Here is a 22,969-nt window from a genome sequence, read left to right as displayed (position 1 = left end):
GACAGAGAGAGAGAGCGGACGCAACGCATCCACACACGCACCTCGCGTATACCCGCGCGCGTGTGCCCGTTCGTACGCGTCCTGCGTATCCGCTTCGCCTTTATCCCTCGCCTTCTCTGTCCCTTTGCAACGCCCTTCCTGTTTCTCTATTTTTCCATTCGCCTCCTCCTTCTCCTTCTCCTTCTTCTTTTTCTTCCTCTTCCTCGCTTCCTCTTCGATTTTGCAACCAAGCGATGCGCGCGTGTCCTCTCCTCTCCTCTCCTCTTATTTCGGGGAAACGAAATTCTCTCTCTACGCGTGTAGAATTAAGGAGACCGTTTCAATCGGTATAGAATAGAATTTTATCGATCGGGCGAAACAACGAATTATATTCGTATCGTAATCGCATCACGATTCCGCTATTGGAACCAGCGCAAAGCTATCTTCTTCCCTTTCCTCCCCCCCTTCCCGAAAACGAGGCTTTCGCGCGATTACAGTGGAATAATGAAAATTCATTATTTCAATGGTCGATACGATAATTTTGATTCCTGGTCCCCGAGCGATATCAAACGCTTTTATCCACGAGAAACGTGGGATTTTATTATGGGACGGGTTTTATCGCGTAATAACACGAGATATAGTTAATTCAAAGGCGATCGTGTTTGCCTGGACGTTAACGGCGCCTAGCAGTCGCATCTAATATGGACGGGCGCGTCGTTTAGGCCCCCGATACGCCACAGCTTTTGCGACTCTAGCACCACGAGACTTACGACGTACGATGAATAAAATTAAACCGCTTGCCACGGCTCGCTATCGCGACACCGGAATCACGCTCGTTTTCTACACCGATGCTTGTCCAACCGGCATTGTCGCGCGAAATTTATGCATGTGCGACCGCGTACGATTGCTGGGGGGGGGGGGGGGGAAAAAAAAAAAAGAAAAAAGAAAAAGAACGCTTTCCACTTAACGAATCGATACAAATAGTGGAATTTCTAGTAACGAGAGAAACAAGAGAATCGATCTATCCAAGATCTCGAACTTTGAATTATTTACTTCGGGACGAGAAAAAAAAAATTAGATTGAGATTGAAATTTATTTCATGTTAAATATACTTGCGTGCTCTCCATGTTCGGTACGTAATCGTAGATAAATTTTATCCTAATAAAACGAACGTTTCGGTTCGTCGTTACTTAATTTAGATTGTATTTTCAGAATATTGTTTTTGAGTTGTAACAGCATCGTTACTCTTTCGTATTCGATGAGAGAATCAGGATTTATATAGCTCGAATTTTGAATTGAAACAAGACGAAATTTATTATATTGGCTTTTAGCTCCTCCCGATCCGCTCTACCCCGTAAATCGCATATTTTATCCAACCAAGATTATACTTTAGATTAGAATTTTCAAAATATTGTTTTTACGTTGCAACAGCATCGTTACTCCTATTCTGTTATTTCATTTCACGCTTCGTTCGTGTATTTATATACGCGGCAAAAGAGAAGAGAGTTAAAAAAATTGGAATCGCAAAAAATTAGGCAAAATCGGTTTCGAAAGCAAGTCTATTAGCGACGATCCGAAAGTCGGAGAGTCCTCGAGACGCGTTGATCAGGCCGACCATTAACCCTCGGCCATCCCACCAACCCATTACTCTCTCAAGTTAACGACCTAATCCGATAGGAGGCGACCAACTTCTTCGTTCCCCGCCGTGTTTTCGAACGCGCCCAAAGAACCAGACGAACCAGATCCGCCACGACTCCTCTCCTCGACGCGTTGTGAACGCTGCTTTACACCGCGCGTGCACAAAAGCGGACCGACCGATATCTCTCCCTCTCTCTCCCCCTCCCTCCCTCCTCTCTCGGCCGGTGAGCCAAGCCCAGCGTCCAAGGTGCGTCACGCTCGAAAATATGCGTGCCTTCCGCCTCACCCTTCGCGGATGCAGTTGCACCGCGGCCAATTCGAACCACACACGCACACACGAACCGTTCGATCCACGTTGGATACCTCTCTGTCTCTTTCTCTCTGTCCCCCTCTCTCCACCAAACACACGTGGAATGCGGTTCCAGATCGATCATTTCTCACCCTTCTTTTTTTCTTCTTTTCTTTTCTTTTCTTTTTTTTTTTTTCTTTTGAGTCGTCATTCTCTTTCTCGTGTAATATTTACTCGTTACTCTTGGAGGAAGGTCTTCTTGCTTGGAAGGTAAAGTCGGTAAACTAGGTTTTATCGGGGAACCGGGGTAAGATAGTTTTCAGTGTTAAACGGTAAGAAGATTACTCGGATATTTGATAGGGCGGTAAAGAAGACGATTCCTATAGGAGATGCATGATTGTATCGAGAGCAGTAAAAGTTGCAGTTTTAAAAAAAAAATCAGTAGCGTGAGACGAGGATACGGTTTCATCGTTGTGGGATAAATAGTTTTTGAGTTAAATCGAAAGATCTTCCTTCCTCTCTTCCTTCCCTCCTTTCTTCTATAAGAAATTAAGCGAGTTAAGTTAAACAGCATACAAAAAGAAAATAAATAAAAACATGCCCTTCCAATCTCGTCTAATTCTAATCCTTAATTTCTACAAAATAATAAGAAAATAAAAATCGAATATTACACGTGTAAGAATGGATCGCAATATTTAAAAAAAAAAAAGGAAAAAAAAATGAAAAGGCGAGAAGCGAGACACGGTGTCTAGCGACGATTCCTTATCGACGATTCAGATAAATCGTATCTTTCCCACGTCTGTCCGCGTTATCGTGCCACGTTAGATTGTTTTCGTCCGTGTATATTTGGACGGCAGGAAACCGTGGTGGTATCGAAGCAAATCATAAAGAGGAAGAGCCTTGTAAAATGGATGTACATTACGTGTCGGCCGATGATAACGCGACACACGTACACAACAACCGTGGTTCCTCGTAACGCGTTTGTAGTCGCTAACCGTATCTATTCTTAGACGCCACGTAAATAACGTATACGAATTTTGTGGATAAGACGAACGTGTAAGATATATACATACGTACGTGTAAATCCGAGAACATCGGTTTCGACATCGATTTCGCAACGTTCCCCTAATTTCCACGTCCCGCCAAGTTTACCCTCGTCAACCAACTCCAACATCTTCTTGAGAACACGAACCCTCGTTTTCAATCGATCCCCGGGAACGAAACACAGATCGTTTCCTCGCGCAATAACATCCTTCAACGCACTTCGATATTTAACTTTTCACACTCGTGTCCCAAACCACGTGATCCACCAGTTTTAGCGAGCAAACACACATTCAAAGGAAGGCCACTTTTGACCAAACACAGTACACCCGCGATTATCCAAAAATTATTCCGTTCATTCGGATGGAACGCTATCGCGATATTTCACGATTATCTTTCCTTCCGAACTACGTTCCTTCATTCATCGACGTAGAACTTTGACCTCGAAAGATCGAGCAACACCAAATATCGAAACAAAGGAAGAAAGAAAAATAAATAAAACAGGAGAAGAGATCACCGCAACACTCTCTCTTTCTCTCGAACGAATGGTATACCTTACCGACCACTTCTCACTCTACTCCTCGCTACCAAATTTTCAAAGTCCACGTCTCGCGCGTTCCCCCTCCAAAATCTATATAATCCGACAGTTGTTGGATGGTAGGTGTATCGTGAAAACCCGTCTGGCGAACGTTGTCGAAACAAAGCCCGTTTTCCCATCTCCTGCCAGGCCTCGGAGTGTCTCATCGGCGGCGCATCTCGATACACCACGAGGATTGCTACGCGACGAGGAGTAGTAGTAGTAATGGTAGTAGCGGTAGTAGTAGTAGTACGAGAGAGTACGTGGCAAGAACGAGGAGGGCACATCGACGAGGAACATCGCGGGCAACACAACCACCATTACCATCACGATCACGATCGGCATGTGAACAAGCCGTTCGGCATCCACCGAGCGTATGGAAAATTGGAAAAAAGAATGGGAACACGTGGTGGATGGGTATCCCTCGCACGCGGATACGCGTCGATACGCTTCCTCCGAGGCGCATTAGTCGTCCGACATCATCGACTAACTATACCGGCGTGACGGTGGGACAACGACTCGAGCTGCAGGCGATCCGGGATACAACTGCCGTGGAATACGAATTACACAGAGGGAACAGAGAGCTATGGAATAGTGGCGGGACCGAGGGGGGGACCAAGGAGGGGGGAGCGGAACCGGTAGAAGAAAAGATCGATCTGCCTCCATTGGGTAACGTTTAGCCGGCGTGCTCGTCACTTTTGGTGTCTCTTCTCGTTCCCTCTCCCCTCCCCCTTCGTACACACGGACAGTGTGTATACGCGTAGTGGTAATCGATAGAGTGTAGTCGCTTCCCTTTCTTCTCTTTTCTCTTCGCGTTTCGTTTCGTTTCGTTTCTCTCCCGTTTATTTCGCGAAGAATATTCGCGTTCCTTTAATTCTTTTCTCTTTCAGAAATCCATGAGGATGGAAAATATTATCGAGGAACGATCGATTCGACACCGAAGAATATTGCGAAGATATTTTCGAGAAGGAAAGATCGCCACTATTTATATACGTACAACTTTGCTTATCGAGCAAAGTATTCGGTTAGAAAGCTTGTTATTGTTTATATACGGATCAAGTCAGGCGTACTCATCGGTTGGTATCTTGTGGCTCGGAACACAAGGAGCGCGAGGAACGAGTTCGACGAATTCGAGGTAAATATATAAACTTAAATTGACGATAGATTATCGTATCAACGTAAATATTAACCGATTAACATGGCTACGGATTCGAAATCCGTTTCCAAGGAGTCCATATCTCGAACGAAGAATAGGCAAACGGAGAAAATAATACTTGTGCTGTGTTTGACTTTGACCGAGGTGAACCGACACTTATAATATACCAATCGAAACTGTTTCCCGTCCGATTCGTTTAATTCACACGCTATTTATAACCGATATAAGAATTATCGGAGCGACCGGAATTCCATTCGATCGCGATAAAAAAAACGAATTCGCTTTTTTATCGCGCGTAAACCCGTATCCGTGTCTCGAATCGAAAATTTTCTTTTCGACTCGCGTACTTCGTGCCTCCGAGTTATCGTCAAGTACGAAACGCAACTCTCCTTTAAAGTCACCCACTTCTTGGTGGAAGGAAGTGTGTCAATCCTCGATAATGAGGCCGGCACCAGAGCATGTGCCAGCAAAAATTCAGCCAAACTCGTTATTCGTGTTTCGTCTGGAATCGATGGCCGCGTCCATCAGAGAGAGGGAGGGGGGGTCGATTCGAAAAATCCTTTTCGTTTCGTGCACTCGATCGGACTCGAAATTAAGGAAGGGAAGAAAATATGGTGGAAAGCTTTGGTCGGTTACTCGAGCTATTTATTATCCTCGGGTGAGAGACCGAGGAATTAATTAATGGGCTTGGTAATTAGGCTTAATTAGTCCGACCATTGTTGCTCGGCTGTGTTTGTAAAACAAAACAATTAGGTTCCAACGTATTATTATCGATGAGCGATCGATGATAGAGGAAAGAATTATTTAATATACTTATTCCAACTTTAATCTTCTACTATCCGAATTCAGATCTCCATTTACCATCGGCCGTTTTTTCTCCTTATAATGTAATTATTAACATTCGATGCAAAATAAAATAAAAATTTAAAGTTATCATTGGATAGATTTATAGAAAATGTGAACTTTTGTTGATTGGAGATAATATCATAACCGATATTACATAACGTATTGAATCGCGAGAAAAAGGAAATCGTAAGTAAATAACTCGTTAATAAATTTCAATCGATGAAATTTTTTCATCTCGAATTGCTGGGAAAGCTCGAACGATTCTTATAAATAGCGGAAAGTTTTGTGGAATATGTGCATCGGTCGATCCGTGTGTTCCGGCCTTGAAAAGCGAAATTATGCAAACTTGAAGGAATACATTGAACATTCCTCCCTTTTCTCCCGTTTCTTACCCTCATACGTCGTCAATTTTCCTAATGTTCCCACTTATTCCCTCGTTTAATTACCCTTTAACCGCGCACCCCGTTCAGATTAGATTTATAGCAGAATAACAGCACCGTGGTCATACACCCTCATCGCTGGATCCTGTCTCATAGCTTAACCTATCCGTATCTCGTCTCAAGCATCTCTCGTTTAATCGTATATAAAGTCGTTAGCATATAATTTATCTCGCTCGCTATTATATATACATATTGAATCATTTTTAAAAAGTAGTAATTGACCAAAGTCGATCAGAAATCGCAAAAAAAATTTTATCCTTCGAATTTTTGATACATTTATCGAAACGAGTTGGAAAATCTCGATAAGTCCTCGAGTATTTAAGAATTTAGGATACATCGAATTCGAAAGCTTCTTGGGAATCCGAGAATATACACGAAAATTCGGAAATGCTTGGATCTCTCGGATGTCTCTTGACCATTGTGATAGTAATAAAAATTCACACTCGCGGAAAAACTCGGATATTTGACGCCTGAATTCCAAAAGAAATCCTTTTTCTTTCCGTGCGCAGCGTGTTCAAAATCAAAAAGGAGGCACGGCACGCGATCTCGACCGAAGCCGAGGATAAGCCAAACGTCCACAGATCCGAAAATAATTTCTCGCCACTCACCGTGAAAACTCTGTTCTCTCTCCGCTGTTCCCCCCCTTCCTCCGCTCCTTACGTAACGATCTCGCATCCCGAACAATCGATCAGCCTTCTCCCTTCTCCCCTTCCCTCCGTCAATCTCTCTCTCTCTCTCTCTCTTTCTCTCTGCCTCTCTTCCTCTCTTCGACGTAATCCTCTCCGACGGAGCGTCTCTCGCGACAAGCAAGGACTCGAACACACTGGGGGCAAGATCGGCGGGCAAGTATTTAATCGGCGGGCAAAGGAAGCGGCGTTCGTCGACTCGTTAATCATTCAAAACGCGTCGTCGATCGTCGGTCTAACGAGGAGAACGGAGGCCGGTATATAAAAGCTCGGCTAATGGGCAAACCGTTGCCTCTCCTCCTCCTCCTCCTCCCCCCCTCCCCTCTTCCTTGTCGATCCAACGTTCTAATTCGGAATTTCCACTCGATTAGAGGGACCGTCAAATGCCATTCAACCGGCATTCTATTTCCACCGCGGCCGGACAGATAGTATTCGCGGCTCGGCGCCGCGAATAGAATAGGGAACATCGATGGGGAATCGAGATACCTTAAATAAGTTAGAAGGGTTCGTATAGCGCGGCCGATCGATAACCCTCCCTCCCTTCCTCGCTCCCTCCTTCCCCAACGTTTGCGAGAAACGTTGCACACTGTCGAAACTTCGGGAGCGGGAATCCATTTTTGCCGTCGAGAATAGTCGGTGGAGGGACGGGCGGGTTGCGGTGGGCTACCTAAGGCGATTCGGGAGGGAAGGAGGAAGAGCGGGGAGACGTTTCGAATATATCGCGATCTTTATCTTCGCAACGATGGAGAATAACTCTAACGGTCTTTTAACGGAAACTTTTTTTCTCGAGTTGCAAAGTTTTTTTCGTTGTACTGTGCTACCTAAGTATAGCGTGGAGAGTCGAAATTCTGGTGGAATAATACGTGGATTATAATTCTTCTAATTTTTACATTTCAATTCTGTTTGAATCTGAAAAACGTACGAATTATTTTTGCACCAACTTTATTATTTAATTAGAAACAACGAATAAGACGCGTATCATATTTGTATACATAAAATTTAATCCATAAAAATCCAGTATCCTTATACGAAATCGAAACGTGAATCGAAACAAAGAAAATACGAACGACGAGCGTTTTCGTAATATATTTATATATATATATATATATATATTTAAAAAATATGGAAAATCCCGGTTGGTCGAGAGAAGAAAGATATTGGAGAGAATAATATTGGAAGAAGAGCGCGTGGTGCGTTTGAAACGACGTTCGATAACGAGGGTAGAGGAGGCGATCTTTTGAAAAAAGTGAAGGAAAGAGAGGGAGGGAGGATCGTGTTTGTCGGCGTTCACCCGGAAATTTACGAACAGGGGGCAGGGGGAGAAAAAAATTTGGCAGCAAGCGGTCAGCCTCGTCCCAAATATCGAACAGCTCCGGTCGATAGCGAGACGGTTTTTCGGTTGCCAAAAGTGGTGGCGTGCGCGACACGCGAGAAAGCCTTTTTCCCCTGTTCGAGCGTCGAGCCAAAAATCGTACGCCCCCTTTTCCTCCGAATTCGAGGCCGCATCCCGAACGTTTCTTATTCCAACTTGCTCGTTCGAACGGTTTACTCGCGATGACGCTTATTTCACGGACTCGAACGCGTACGAAAGAAGGAGAATTTCTCTCGAGAGAATTGAAAAATCAACGATTCCTCGTTTCAATAAATACTCCTTGAATCTTTCTTTCCTTCTTCTCGAACTTGTACCAACTTCTTTGTTAAATTGATAAAAGCGCTTTCTCGTTCGCGCCAATTTTTCTCTCTCTCGGCCAAAGATACCATTTCGATCGATACGTTTCTTTAAAGTAATTCTCGATTTTACATTTATCTCTCGACCAACGGAAATATTCCACGTATTTCCACCCGATCTTGGGGAATCAAGCGCGTTAAAAATCGTGCGTACACGATCGATAGAATCGACGAGGGAGAATGAATCGGGAAGAGAGAATTAGCAACGACGAGGCACGGCACCAAGCCGCCGCGGCGTTTACACGCCGCAAGTAGCGTACCACTTTGTGCCACGACCCAGGGGTTTCCAGTAATTCCACCCGGTTCTTTTCCACGCGAGAGACCGCAACGCATCATAACCAAGAAACCAAACCCTATAAACTTAAATCGACTCGTCATCCCGACAATTCTATTCGTAAATCGTCCACCGAGTTTGAATTCGAATTCGACTGAGAATAAGGACGCTCGCGCATCGAGAAATCGGTCCTATTTCGATTTTATCTTAAGCTCACGTTCGAGGCCAGCCTCTTTCGCCGCGATTATCGATCTCAAGAGGCGATTTGCATTCCGTGCATCATCGAACATGCACCTCGTCAACGGGTCGAGATCGCGACCAGTTTTTTGCCGGTTGGAAACGGTGGCACGGTTTCATTACGGGCGCGAGCCATTTCTCGCTCCCGCCTTCCCTTACTCTCTTCCTCCTCTCTCGTTCCTTCTTCTTCTTCTTCTTCTTCTTCTTCTTCTTCTTCTTCTTCTTCTTCTTCTTCGTCCTCTTTCGAACGCGGAAGTCGGCACTCGTTTCAGAGAGGGAGAGGGAAAAGGAGAGGGAAAGAGAGAGACGGCTGCTTGCCCCGGATGGAGTATCCTGCGCGAACTTTGCACGGGAATACGTGAACGCGTCCACCGTGGATCGATAATCGTCGTTGCGCTGGCTACTCTCTCTCTCTCTTTCTCTCTCTCTCTGTATGTTGTGTGCCGTGCTCCCACTGCGTCGTCGTTTTTAGAGGTTTCTTTTGGGAACGTGAGTAGGATCGAGTGGGAGTTTGGAATTTTTTCGAAAGAAACGGAAGGGAGGGGATTTGGAAAATATGAGGAGGATAATTTTGGATAATTGAGAGTAGAGTGGAATCGATTAAACATCGTATCGTAACTCGATACTGTTGGACGACAATGTTGAATTAGATTTTAAATCGATTACGAGGCTCCGTAGGAATTCGCGGAGGGGTCGTTCGCGGTGTTCCACGAAGCTGCATCCATCCGACGCGCGATCGGATTTCAGAGCGGCAACTCTCGATGGGAACGTGAACACGCGTCGATTTCAACGTGCGACTCGCATCTGTTTTTCCAATTTCTTCGATCGAACGAAAATCCTCCTCCTTCTTCCCACGATCATCCTTTTCACGATTAAAATTTCGCGCGCCTCTTCTCCCCTCCGAGAATTCGGGAATCGGAATCGGTGGAAAGTCGACTCGACTACGAGAAACGTTGGGGAGCGTGCGAGGAAAGATCGTTGTTGCATGGAAAGGATCGCAAGGCGACAACTGCCCCGAGGCTTTGCCAGCCCAGTCCTCCTCCGTTCCACGATCGAACGCGCCACGGAAACGTTAAAGCCAGACGGAGAGAGAGGGAGAGCGAGTGAGAGGTCACAGCCCACGCCGGATCACTGACGTCATACCCCTTTAAAATCGGACTCCAGGACGATTTTCTCGGTTGGTCGAGATATCTCCTCGATTCAGAGGAGGAGGAGGAGGAGAAGGAGGAGGAGGTGGAAATCGATCGTCCCCTCGTAATTGCCCGGCGAACGTCGGCCGACGTCGAAATCGCGAATGCGACTCGATCGCGCGATGCCTTTGAATAATTACGCGGTTGCACAATGCCTCGTGAAGATATCTACGTGTCCGTGTGCGCGCGTACGCGCGTCGTGTGGGAGGGGAGGAGGAGGAGGAGGAGGAGGAGGGAGGGAGAGGTAGAGGTGTATTATAGAGAGCGTGGATCGAGTAGCTGATACGCGGAAAGCGGTGAAACAACCGAGTCCGAGTCGCCCACGTACTTAGCCGGCGGGAATCGATAAGTTGCTGAACTTCCAGGAACGAGTCATCCGTATATATCTAGTGGACGGTTCAAAAGTGGGGGGATTCGGATGGAAGAGGAGAGGAGAGGCTGAGTAATACGTGCGGTGAATGAGGAGAGCGAGTTTCGAGTTTTGAGCGAGGTAATTTATTCCATTCTGTGTGGCATGCGCGCGCGCGCGCGCGCGCGTGTGTGTGTGTGTGTATGCGCGCGCGAGGATTGCTTATGCTCGTGGAATGCCATATGGTTCCAGGTTTTCCACGTAACAGGATTCGAATATTTGGATGCGGCGTTAAACGTAAGAGCGGAGTTTCTAGTGCTCCCTCGTAATTGCATATTTTTGGTTTATCTTATAAAATTAACGTTAGATTTTTATCGACTCTCTCCCTCCAAAGGAAAATCGGTGGGTTTCCTCCGCGCGCGACGAGTATAATAAAGAAATTCCTCGTAATCCTCGTTCAATCTGCGTTCCAACGAAACCAGAGAGAGAGAGAGAGAGAGAGAAAGAAGCATCGATAAAGCGTATTAATTCAACAAGACCGAGAGACACCTCGGCGATCGAAGGCAAGAGAGAGAGAGAGAGAGAGAAAGTGGAGGTTCCATGGTCGAAGAGTTATTATTTCAAGTTGAAGAGGGTGACGGTGCTCGAGGGAGAGGGGAGCGTACAAAGAAAATGGGAGAGGGCGATTAAAGCGCCGGTCCCATTTTCTTTTCTATTCTTTTTCTGGCCGCGAATCGATTACCGGGGCTGAAAGCCACCATTCACAACGGCTCGTCCTCTCTCTCTCTCTCTCTCCCTCTCTCCCTCTCACTACCACCCGTAGTCCTTCTCCTCTTCGTCGTCTTTCGTCGTCTTTCGTCGTCGTCGCCATAGTTGTCGTCGAGAGGTGATCACGAGGCGTAACGCGGACTCGTCGAACCGAGTCGTAACCGCTGTCTTCTCGAAACGAGCATAGCGGAAAGAACCCATCGATGGGAAAAAAAAGAAAAATCGAGACCCGTCACTTCCGCCCGATCCTTTTCTAACCGAATCGCTCGATGCGTCTTATCTTCTTGCGTCGCGTCCACCAACAGCCGAAAGAAACGGTTAATAACGCGTGAGAGAGAGAGAGAGAGAGAGAGAGAGAGAGAGAGAGAGAGAGAAAGAGAGAGGACGACGAGGGAATTTCCGCATAATTCTCGTTTGTGCTCCTTCGAGTATCATAGCTTCCACTCTTTTAAACGTAGGACACTTAAAGAATTATTTCTCTTTTTTTCCTCTCTCTCTCTCTCTCTCTCTTCTCCTCCTTTCTCTTGCTTCTCGTCTTTCCGTTAATTTTTTCCTCTTCTCTCCTCTCTTTCTCTCGCCTCGTTTAATTATATGAAGCGTGACTCAACACGTGGGAGGTGCGACAAGAGGGGAAACAACGACGAGGAGGATCGTTCTCTCTCTCAAAGCTCGAGGAGGGTGGCATACCTCTCTCTCTCTCTCTCTCTCTCTCTCCCCCTTTTTCACGATTTTTCCCCCGATTTTTTTCCCACGATCGAGCGCGATATCCAAGCGAGCGAGTGGAAGAACGCGGATACACGCCGGTGTTTCGCTTAATTTCAAGCAACGAAAAACAACGCGAGGAAAAAACGATGGAACCGGTATATAGAGATACGGAGAAACGAAGAGGGAGATAAAGGCATGAAAAGCAAAATATTTACCGCGCGATATTTTGCAGAAAACGCGCGACAATGAAAACGTATACCACCAACCGAACCTCCCCCCCCCCGCCCCTCCCCAATCGATCCACTTCGAATCACGGATATCTCCATTACCGAAAGGGGTGATGGTGATGGAGGGTGGTTTCTCTAAATTCTTCAACACTCCGTGCCCGTTTATTAATGCCTGCTCGCAATAAAACAGTCGAGTGAGCGCAGATTTCGAAGGTAAATATTAATATGCAGATTCGCCGCAGATATATATATATATATATATTCGATATTAAATAAATGTAAATTTACGTACAGAGCGTGTAGCTATACAGCTTCCTCCTCCTCCTCCTCCTTCCTTCCCCTTCCTGCCTCCCTCCCTCCTCCAGCTAACTCTTCGTACGCGTTTTGCTATTTGTACGACTTATATATAAATCACTTGCGCGATTTGTACGCGTACACCTGTTGTCATCGGCGTCGGATAAACAAATTAAACAAACGTAAATGTTCGTACGTTTGCAATTACGCGATACATTCTCTCCCGCAGCGACATACAACACCGACGCTATAAAAATCCCTGTTATTCCCCGTGTATTTCCATTCGTGTGTATTTCACGCTGCGTGTGCCACGACGCGGCGTAAATTCGTATTATCCTCCCCTTTTAATCCATAAACAACCGTTCGAGGAATAAATTTCGGTTTTATCGGTGGATCGCACCTGCCGCGATCGACAAACATCTTCGCGACGCGGTTTTCGCAGTCGAAGTCGAGAATCTAGATCTATCTTTCGTTTCTTCCTTCGAATTCAGTAGCTCGATGAACTGAAACTGTTTCTTAAATGTGTCGAAAAAAAAGTAAGATCGAACGATTAAGGATTACCGATTTTTTTCCTATAATTTATTTTCGAAGAATTTTCACGCTCAAATTCGAAATATCTGTCAGCGAATCTCACGATTAAAGTGTTAACTAACTAAATAAATAAATATTAAGCGCGAAAGAAGAATTCTTTTTTTTTTTTTACGATAGAAAACACGCTGTAATTTCTTATTTTTCTTTCTTCAATCGCTTAACAATGAAGCGAATAAATCGATTGGAAACTAGCTACGGGTCGAAAATCTTTTTTTATTAAATGGAGAAAATACGATTCGCGTGGATTTCAGATCCAAGGGTCAACGGTACAACGATATAGGCGAAAGGTTTCCCGCGATTTGACGGACATGTTGCAGTGGTCTCTGTACGGAGAGGATGACAGTTTTCATCCAAGAATAGCATTGTCCCGCAGCTTTCATCGGAAGCATCTTAAGCACGAGTGACGGACAACCGGTCGTTCGAAGCCACGCTTCCATCAACGCGCGTATAGCTTGGAGAGATCAGCCACGCATACACACGCCCGATAAATCTTGTTTGGCACAGCTATCGGGTTTTGCTCGGCTGTAATAATTTTACTTACGATACGCCTTGTCGAGGGAACACGTCCTCCGTAAAAGTCACGGAAACGCATAGCGTAGAGAGAAACAGGTAAGAGTTATCGACGAATTTAGAACGCATGAAACACGATCGAAATCGTATACGACTGCATTCCTCGTTTATCGATTCGTGTTTGCCTCCAAGAAATTTCTTCGAAGACGCTCCAAAGAAATTAATTAATCGTTGCGGATGGATAAAATTTTTGGTAAGAAGAGGTTACGATAAACGATGCAACGATCGAGAGGCACACGCGATAGCTCGCACGGTAAGTCAGAGGTGGAGTGACTCAGACGTCGTAAGTGGAAATTCACTGGCGTGCACGAAGCGTGTTCGACCGAATTAGGAGCATTGCTACGAGCTCGACAACGAGAGAGCGCGGCCTATCCTTTTCTTCCATCATATACCGCTTCCGTCTCATCCTGTATTGCGAAGAACAGCCACGTGTCGCGCGAAACCGTGTTCCTCTTTTCTTTGCCTTTCCCCGAACTTCCAAAGTGGTGATGGAAAATTTTGTGCAAATCCATCATTCAATCAAATCTCTGAATGAATTTTCGAAAGTATAAAAATAATTCCAAGTAATTTGAAACTACTCGATTCGAATCTACTTGATCCTACTGAACTCGTTCAAGTTTCTAAGCAATTCTAATTTCTCTTCGAATATTCGAAACGGTGGAAAATCGTTGTTAAACGAATCCAACTAAACTTTCACTTTTCATTCTATTCTTCCAAATAATAGCTCGAGTTTTAAAAAAAAAACTTTCGAGTTAACAAATCTGTCCAATCCTCGATTCTTCCCGATCCAAGAAACAAACAATGTCGCCTTCGACAACTTCATTTTCCATCCAGCATTCTGGCGCTCCGCTCGTTACGTGCGAGATCCTCTATGGCTAGCAAACCTACCCAAGACCGAAGAAGCCGCGTGCTGGAACGGAGAGAGGAGAGGCAGAGGCGCGGCAAAGAATCGCCGGCATCGCGGTTTCCTTATCTCTCCTCCGGCAGAAGGGATATCGTGGATCTGGCTGCGATCGAGGTTAAGTCGGACTTTCCATCACCGGCGTTCGAGTCATCGCGGCGACGTTTCTCGAGCTTTGCCCACGGTTCTCTGCCTACGCCCCTCCCCTCCCCACCACGCGTCTTCGCATTCGCACAACTCTCCCACAACGGTCTTCGATTTAACCAAGGTAGACTGCTCTCTCTCTCTCTCTCTCTCAAGAGAGATCTCTATCGCGCAATGAAAGGGTTAATTACTCGCGAGAAGGTATGGAGAGTTGATTCTATCCAGAGCGATGTAAAAGTCGATATGAAGAGAAATGTCGATAGAGGGATCTGTTTGTTAGAGAAATAATTTAAATCGTAACTTAACTTATTAAACATAATTTTTCCATCACTATTAATCTTTTGAAACCTTAAACTCGAGCTGTATATATTAATATTAATTTAATGTTATTCTATAACTGTTAAAGATATAATTATTTTGAAAATTTAGCGTTCTGTTATCCATTGGTACAATTTTCCTGCATCTCATTGTAAGTTCCAATAACTGTGTGAAGTTCGACATTTCGTTGTTAAACTTGGCAAGGACTTTTGATCAAATTCATTTCTCAGTGATATCAAGAATCACGTATGTATCTTCTAGATCGCACAAATTTTCTTTTTTTTTGTAAAGTCGTTACCTCATCGTGTTAAGACTTTTACATAAGAATTGTGAAATAGATCGTAACCAAGACTGCTTGTGATCGTTCCATCCAGTTAATCGTTAAACGTTTACATCGAGATTAATGACGTTCTATATATTAGATATATACACTATGAGAGAAATGGATGCTTTTGCCATCGTGCAAGGTTTAAGAGGCTTTAACAGGAATTAAATAGGTGGCAACGAGGTGCGATACAGCGAATGGTTCATTGAAGCGCTTGCATGGTAAACGGTTAAGGCGAAGCCGTGGCAACTATTTGGCTTGTAAACACGCTTAACTGGCAAATAACCCTCGTAAAAGTACTCGCGTGAAATCTTGAAGGGAAAAAAGATTAATAAAGAACGATCAACATTTTTGTTACACCCAAGATCTCGAAACAAATTTGAAATATATATATATATATAGATATATGCGTTTCTCTTACTATTAATCGAACATCTGAAATTATAGAAAATTGTAGATACGGATCTTATCTTATCAAAGTTTATAGAAGAATCATATTTCGAAGAGGTTGAAAGAAAAATCAGATTTCTAAATAAACGAATCTCGAATGCCGATTCGAAGGTATTCGAACGACGTCGAATTGTCGTTTCTTGCTCGTTTTGTTCGTCGCTCGTAAAAAAAAAAAAAAAAAAGAACGTTTATTTATTTTTCTTTTTTTCTCGAAACGGATACCAGTTATTAAGATTCTTCGACGACGTTTTACGAGCTCCACGCGAGATATAATTCCGAAACTTGTGCCGAATGGCGAACAGTTAATTTCTCTTAATCAGGGAGAAGAATATTATTCGGGTGTTGAATATTCAAATTCGTTTCTCCTTTCCCCCCCCCTCTCTTTTCTTATTCTTTCCTACGTTACAAAGATCCCTGGAGGAATCTTTGCCAGATCGTAGCCCGGTTCTAGTTCAGGGTCGATGGACAGAGATCGTGATCGACTACTCGAACACTACTTTCGAACACGGAGGGACAAGGAGAAAGGAGAGCGCAACCATCGCGGATTACAATCAACCAGGAATTCTACCGAGTTTTAGAATTAGAATTCGCGTTTATTTTACCCTCGAATCGAATATTATCGATGAGAAAACGATCATATACATACACAATACGATTAATTTATACATATATACATATTCTCTACGTCGAAGTGGGCTCGGCATTCTATTCCATTCGACTCTTTTTCCTTTCTTTTTCCTTTAAAAAGTATCCACCTATTGACCGAATTGAGTAATTGGTTAAGGAAAGAAAGAAAAAAAAAAAAAAAACGGAGAGCTTGGGATATTTCCACGATATTCGTTACGTTTCGAATCGATCGACGGATACGTCACGTAGCCAGCGTTCGCACAGCTAGCGCACAGCTGATGTCAGCGAGCAGGAGTGACGTCAACGCTCGTTATCTCGACCAGTGTAACGATTGTTCGCTGGAACGATCTTCGGGGCACGGGGAGAGGGGAAAAAATCGTCGTCGAAGAAAAACCCGAGCTCCGCGCATGTGAGCTAAATTCGAGCTTGTATTTCGTTCCACGGTAAAAAACCATGCTCTCCCCTCTCCTCTCGCCGAACAACAGTCCCTCGTTGTCCGCGTACTTTCTCGACGCTGCACGTCCCTCTCTATTTCTCTCTTTCTCTCTATTTCTTTCTTTCTCTGTGTAATCGTGGAACGATAATGGAAACACCTTATTTGCATACAAATGCGCGCAAGCCCTCCGCGTTCCACGTTTGACGGACTTCCCGCATGGATTCACCGATTAATCCAGGGCATGTCGATCCTTAGAAACTCTCGAATGTCGCGGCCGACTGTCGACTGAATCCAACGAGTCGATGATGTGTATATATATATATATATATATGTATATATGTATGGTATATATACATAGTGTTGTCGATGATACGATGATGCTCGTTGGTGATGGGAAAGTTATCGGGTATTAGAAAGTTGGCGTTGGTTTTGAAACGTGGCTCACCTGGAAACCTGTATATTATATATTATTATACAGGTGGTCACCTCGTAGACGAGCCGAGTTGGATTCCTTCCTTCCTTCGCGACCGATCCTTCGCACTGATCACACGTTTCTATCCATTCGATCCGGGCGATCGATGAGAATCGATCGAGATAAGATTAACGTCCGATACGAGCAACGTACGGCCGCTAATGGGGAAGAGATAACGGAAGTGTACGCGTGCACGGATCTTCCTTCTTCTTCTTCCTTTCTCCTCCTCCTCCTTCTTCGATCGAGCATTCGATTGCGAAATGGTAGCGTGTACAGATAGGAATGTACTGTCGAGGAATTCGCGTTCAGGAATAGGGATTGATACCTAGGAGAGAGTTTCCAGTTCGTGGGAGTTGCGGGATACAGGGTGTTTCACGTGACTGGGCACGGCTCTCGCTAAGCTAAGGTAGCTCCAGCTATGGTAGAGAGAAGGAAGGTAGGATAAAATTACGCGAGTTACGAAGTTAAACGGTTTCGAATAATTCGCGGCGAGTGCGTGCACTTGAAGCTAAGATGTTTAAAAACAACGGTTATATCCTCCTCTTCCCTTGATCGATCAACTTCAATTCTTCGATCCTTCCTAATTTTTTCCATCCAACATTTTATTATCGTTCTCTCGTTCCCTCTAACCTAAAGTCGTCGTCGCGGTTAAAGAAAATGTTGCACGTCAATTGGAAGAATGGAGAAACAAGACAACGTTTCTCTCTCTCTCTCTCTCTCTCTCTCTCTCTCTCTCTCTCCCTTGTGCAAGAGGGGTCTGCTCGGCGCTGGTAAATACCGAGTGCACGCGAGAGAGCGGCTACGCGATTATTATACCGTTCCAACTTTTCCACCAATGCGGAATGCAGATATTCGAAAGATTACACGGTTAGCGCGGCCACGCCACGCCACGAAACGGGGCTTTCCCGGCGCGACGGAGTTTCCGCCATCGTTCGGCCAAGGCGGACAACGACGAGGGGGGGGAGGCGGCCATGGGGACCAACGGTCGCGTTCGGTTCGCGCAAGTAAATTTCAGAAACGGATTCGCGCCTCCGCCGCTACGACTGCGACCCGCCACCTTCGATCCGCCACCGCGATTACTTCGCTTTCCAGCCGCGTTTCGCAATCGTCGTTAAAAGGTTCTTAGCATCGTCGAAACGATCGGTGTTACGCCGTTCGTGTTGCGTCATCGTGATCGACGACGTTACACGCGATCGTGCGCGCGTGTTATCGTCGGAACGAGAGAGAGAGAGAGAGAGAGAGAAAATTTGTGTGTGTGTGTGTGTGTGTGTGTGTGTGTGTGTATTTTACCGTCGAGTCCATAACGATCATTTTGAATAACCGAGCGATTTCGTTTCGAGTGCCGAGATGCGAGCAGAAGGCACGAGCGATAGTCTGTGTGTGGATTTATCGTAGGATTGCACACGATACGCGTGTATCGTCAAAGCACGAGAAGAATTTCGAAACGAAATCCATGATAGTACGATCTTTGATTTGATGGATGTTTAAAGCGAGGAAATTCGAGTTGTTTCTCGTAAAACAGGAAAGGAAAAAATTGTTTCGAGGAAGATGTATATACACGTACGAATGATGAGGAGGAATCTCATCGTGATTTCTGATAAAATATGTGATATGCTTGTTTATTGTTGTTGGACGGAGGACAAAGTTCAGAGCGAGCGATCGATAATGTTGGATAACGAATTTTTTAGAGTGATTTTAAGGAAATTGTAGAGGAAGGAAAAGATATATATATATATATATATGTGATAAAGAATCTCGTGGTTCGTCATGGGATAGCCCGATTAAATCGTTATGACTAATCTTGAAATTGTTTACTTACTACGATACGTATGGCAAATTGTTCTGGGTTACGGTCGAATTATATTAGGCGCAAAGGATCGTGCATACGTAGCAATTAATTTATTACCACTCGTCTTTGATCTTCCATGCATTTAACCCTTGCTGCTCGTTAATTATCTCGAAGATAACGGTTACGGGTGTTATCGATCTTGTCAATCACGCTCGTCACCGATTTTCGAAGAAATTTAGAAAACGAAAGAAAATTATCGTCGAAAGAAATTTCACCGAGACGAATCCACTTTCCAATTACATTTAAACGTTTCGCCGATATTATTATTATTTCGTATTCACCGTACACACCATGATAATGACGATTATCTTATCGTTATCGAGAAAAATATTACTCACTCTCTCGTGACATCGCATTAATTACATTAATCATTTATTCGGTAGAAGATGGATACTTGGCGGATAGTTGCTGCAAACGTTGAATGCATGCAGCGTAAACTAGAAATACGAACACGCGTCGACGTTATAACCAGCTCTGGACGTCGTGCGTCATCGGTTCTCTTCGTGGCACCGCGAAAAGGTCACCGGCGAGAGAGCATGTGTAAAGACGTGTCGGGTCTCTCTCCCCGTATCCGTCCACGTATAAGCGATTACGAGAGCGGTATGGAGCTAAACTGCAGCTGCACTTAAGCCCCCGTCTCCCCATCTTGCATTTCCGCATTGTCCGCCATTCTTTCCGCCGCTCTTTTCCCTCTTTCCTTTCTTTCTTTCTTTCTTTTTTTCTCTCCTTTCCTCTTTTTTTTTTCACCACGATCGCCGATTTCTCGCCTCGCGGCCCATTGTTACGAGATACGAGATATCCCCCCGATTTCCTGAATGAATTTCCACCCACCGTGCGTTATTCAACGAATATTCATCGGTTTTCCGCCTCTCCAACGTGGCGACGTGGTTTCGAGGAAAAGGAGCGTAATACGCGCCACCATGGGCAAAAATTCACCGAGATTATTGCGTTTTTTTTTTTTTCTTCTTTCTTTTTAAAAAGGGGAAGGGGGGATTCTGTATTCCAGCAGTAAAAAAGGATCCGATTAAAGCTTACGTTAACAATCGAATATTCGGGTTCACCGTGTCTGGAATGAAAATAATCTCGTCGAAAGCGACGTGGAAAGTTTCGAAGTAAATCGTAAATTATAATCGTTTCTAGAGTGGATGCGACGATGTGAGTGATCGAAAACGATTCGTCGATTCGGAGAAGAAAGGGGGAATAGAACGGGATTACGAATATTGCATCGTTTCGTGGAACGTTGTTACGATATCGCGTAATTTTCCCCGGGGTTTACCGTAACTCGAGAAATCGAGAAGTTACGTTAAATCGAGACAAGGCAAGTTATTCGAAATTCGGAATATTTATACGCGTTTCTCTGGATAGGGATGCTTTGAGTTTAGCAAGTTTGATTGACCGCTATTTGTTGGTCAATGAAGCGGAGATATGAATAACGCGCTAACTCAAACTACGTATGTATATACAACGATGTTATCGCTGAAAAAAAAGTATCCTTGGACTTTTGTTTCTCAATGTCAAACATTTTCGTCATGATGAACACGATGGTGAGCTGTGTAAATAAAACTATCGATATCGATCCAACCGAAAATTTACGTTGCGAGAAAATTCGACGTGACGTTTGTTTACGCGTGGATGAGTCCGCTTCGCGTTCGAAGAAATGGCGGCCACTTAGCGAAGGAGAGGCCGGCGTGCTATATCGAAAAGCGTACGATCTCCGACGAGCGCGGTTACGAGGTACGATAAGAGCGAGAGAAGAGACACCGGTTGACCGGATAATAGCGTGAAACGAACGCCGCGCTAACCAGCTGACGTTTCGAAGGAATCGTAAGGTGGCGCGTGGAAAAAGAGAGCGAAAGGAGGAAAGAAGAAGGGGCCATGGGATGGGAAAGACGAGGCGTGGAAAGAGAGCGGGAAAGAAGAAAAGAGAAAGCGTCTGAAACGGCGAGGAACGGCAGATGTAAACGAGAAGCTTTTACCTTTAATGGATTCGCCCCGGGGCCATCGAGATCTTCGGGGTTGAAAATACTCGGCGGTAACGAAGTTTCGTAACGAGCGGTGGCGGCGGCGCTAGTCGCGCACACTCGACTGCGCCAATTTAAATTCGAATTGCAGTCGCCGATCGAAAGCCGTATTAAAAGTTGTTTTCGACGGCATGAATCTTCTCCCCCCGGCTCGATCCTTGCCAACCGACGCTAAAAATGTAAAGGTAGCCTGCGCTGCCTTTGCACTACCGCGTATATATCTGAGAAACGCGCCGCGATCGAAATCGTAACCGATCCAAAAATATGTACGCCGCTGCTTTGTCTCTCATCGCGCCACGCGGTTACGCTAATTGGTCGCGCGTCGCAATTCCAACCGCTAAACGAAAGTAACGATTCGTTAAAGATTCGAATCGGATATACGTTGGATAGGAACGCGAGGATTCTCGGGTGAATCTTTCGACCGTATCTTCGTCCGATCGAATTATATTTTATAGTTGGATAGTCGGGATAACCTCGAGAAACTTGACGATTATCGAGCATCGAGCGAGTTTACCAGCGTCAAAGCGACAGCCGGCGCGAAAACAACGTATCCGATCAATTAACGAAACAATACGTATAACGCGATTATTGTCATCCAGCCTCTCCCGTGCCAACAGACATCGTGCACGCTCAAAGCGCATCCGCTCGGCTCACCGTATATAACAACCGTATATCTCACGTATACCACATCCCCAGTAGTGAATACGTACCAACAACGGAACAGTCGATGAGAAAAGCGCGCGTGAACACGCACGCGCGCGCGTTTTCTGGCAACGGTTCGTTTTACACGCGTCGCCGTGACGACGACGACAACACCGTAACACCGACACTGTGCACCACCACTTCGTAACAACACATCAACACAATCGTGCACGAGCGGAGAAAGAACGGAGGGAGAACACACCTGACCGTGATCGCGGTTCCGATCGTTCTAACGACACCACTTTTCTTCGTTTCTTCCCTTCTCCGAGAGAGAAGAAGAACTCGGCAGCACGGAACTACGACACGACGACGACGACCACCACCACCATCACCACCACCACACTACTACCACTACTATATTATCGCACGTGTAACAAGAATAGTATCGATGGAGCCGCGATACAACCCACTCGAGGTAGGTGGAAAAGGAGGGGAGAGGACAGGCAACGGAGGATTAAGAAAACCGTGGCGCTCGCGATTAAACGCGCTGTACAAGGAAGTATAATAATTGCGTAGGTACCGAGCGACGTTAATGGAACGTCTTGCCAGCGGCTGTAGCGCGATCCAAGGGACAGCGTGTAATAAACGTGTACGGTTTCTCGTTCCCTCCTCCGCCCTCTCTCTTCGTCTCCCTGCACCTTGCATCCTCTCCACTCTCCCTCTCTTTCTCGCACTCCTTTTCTCTCTTTCCGTCACCGATCTCTCATTCCTTCTCCTTCTTCTTCTTCTTCTTCTCCTCCTTTTCCTTCTCGCTCTCGGAGATACACAGCGGCGCGATCATCGCGTCATCTTCGTCTATCTCGCACACATTGGTCGCGCACACAACACCGCACTTCCTCTCGGTTGCACTCACTCGCAGGCAGTGTACACACACACACATGAACGCGACACGTAGTACGGTTAAAAGGCGCAGAGACGAGAAATCGGTTGCGACTGGATTCCACGAGGCGGCCAACAGGCCACAAAACTTGGCCGAGGCTCAAAAGAATCGTCTTCTCCTCTTATTCGTCTCTCTCTCTCTTTCTTTCTTTCTCTCTCTCTCTCTCTCTCTCTCTCTCTCTCATTCTTTCTCTTTTGGTCAGTGGCGATCGTGCGTCGCGGTCCTCATAGCGTTCTCTCTCTTCGTTCCCTTCGACCAA

General features: G+C 45.3%; 1 protein-coding gene across 21 annotated transcripts in view; it reads right to left on the bottom strand.

Moving 5' to 3' along the window:
• Positions 1-22,969, bottom strand: part of LOC122715898 (bromodomain adjacent to zinc finger domain protein 2B-like) — a 142,528-nt gene that overhangs the window by 75,077 nt on the left and 44,482 nt on the right. Inside the window, exon 1 of one of the 21 annotated variants that reach the window (XM_043938451.1) lies at positions 21,839-22,450. The exons of 16 other annotated variants lie outside the window; for them this stretch is intronic. The gene's annotated coding sequence lies outside the window, so the exon portion shown is untranslated. Of the gene's footprint in view, positions 1-2,983; positions 3,315-6,574; positions 6,599-17,231; positions 17,318-21,083; positions 21,124-21,838; positions 22,451-22,969 lie in introns of those variants that run through there. 4 more of the 21 variants (XM_043938455.1, XM_043938450.1, XM_043938456.1 and 1 more) reach the window with 4 other exon arrangements.

This window comes from Apis laboriosa, unplaced genomic scaffold, assembly GCF_014066325.1.
Source record: "Apis laboriosa isolate Shangri-la unplaced genomic scaffold, ASM1406632v1 scaffold40_cov151, whole genome shotgun sequence".
NCBI classification, from domain to species: Eukaryota; Metazoa; Arthropoda; class Insecta; order Hymenoptera; family Apidae; genus Apis; species Apis laboriosa.
The sequence above is the reverse complement of the archived record's forward strand: the minus strand, read 5'-3'. Positions and strand labels throughout refer to the sequence as shown.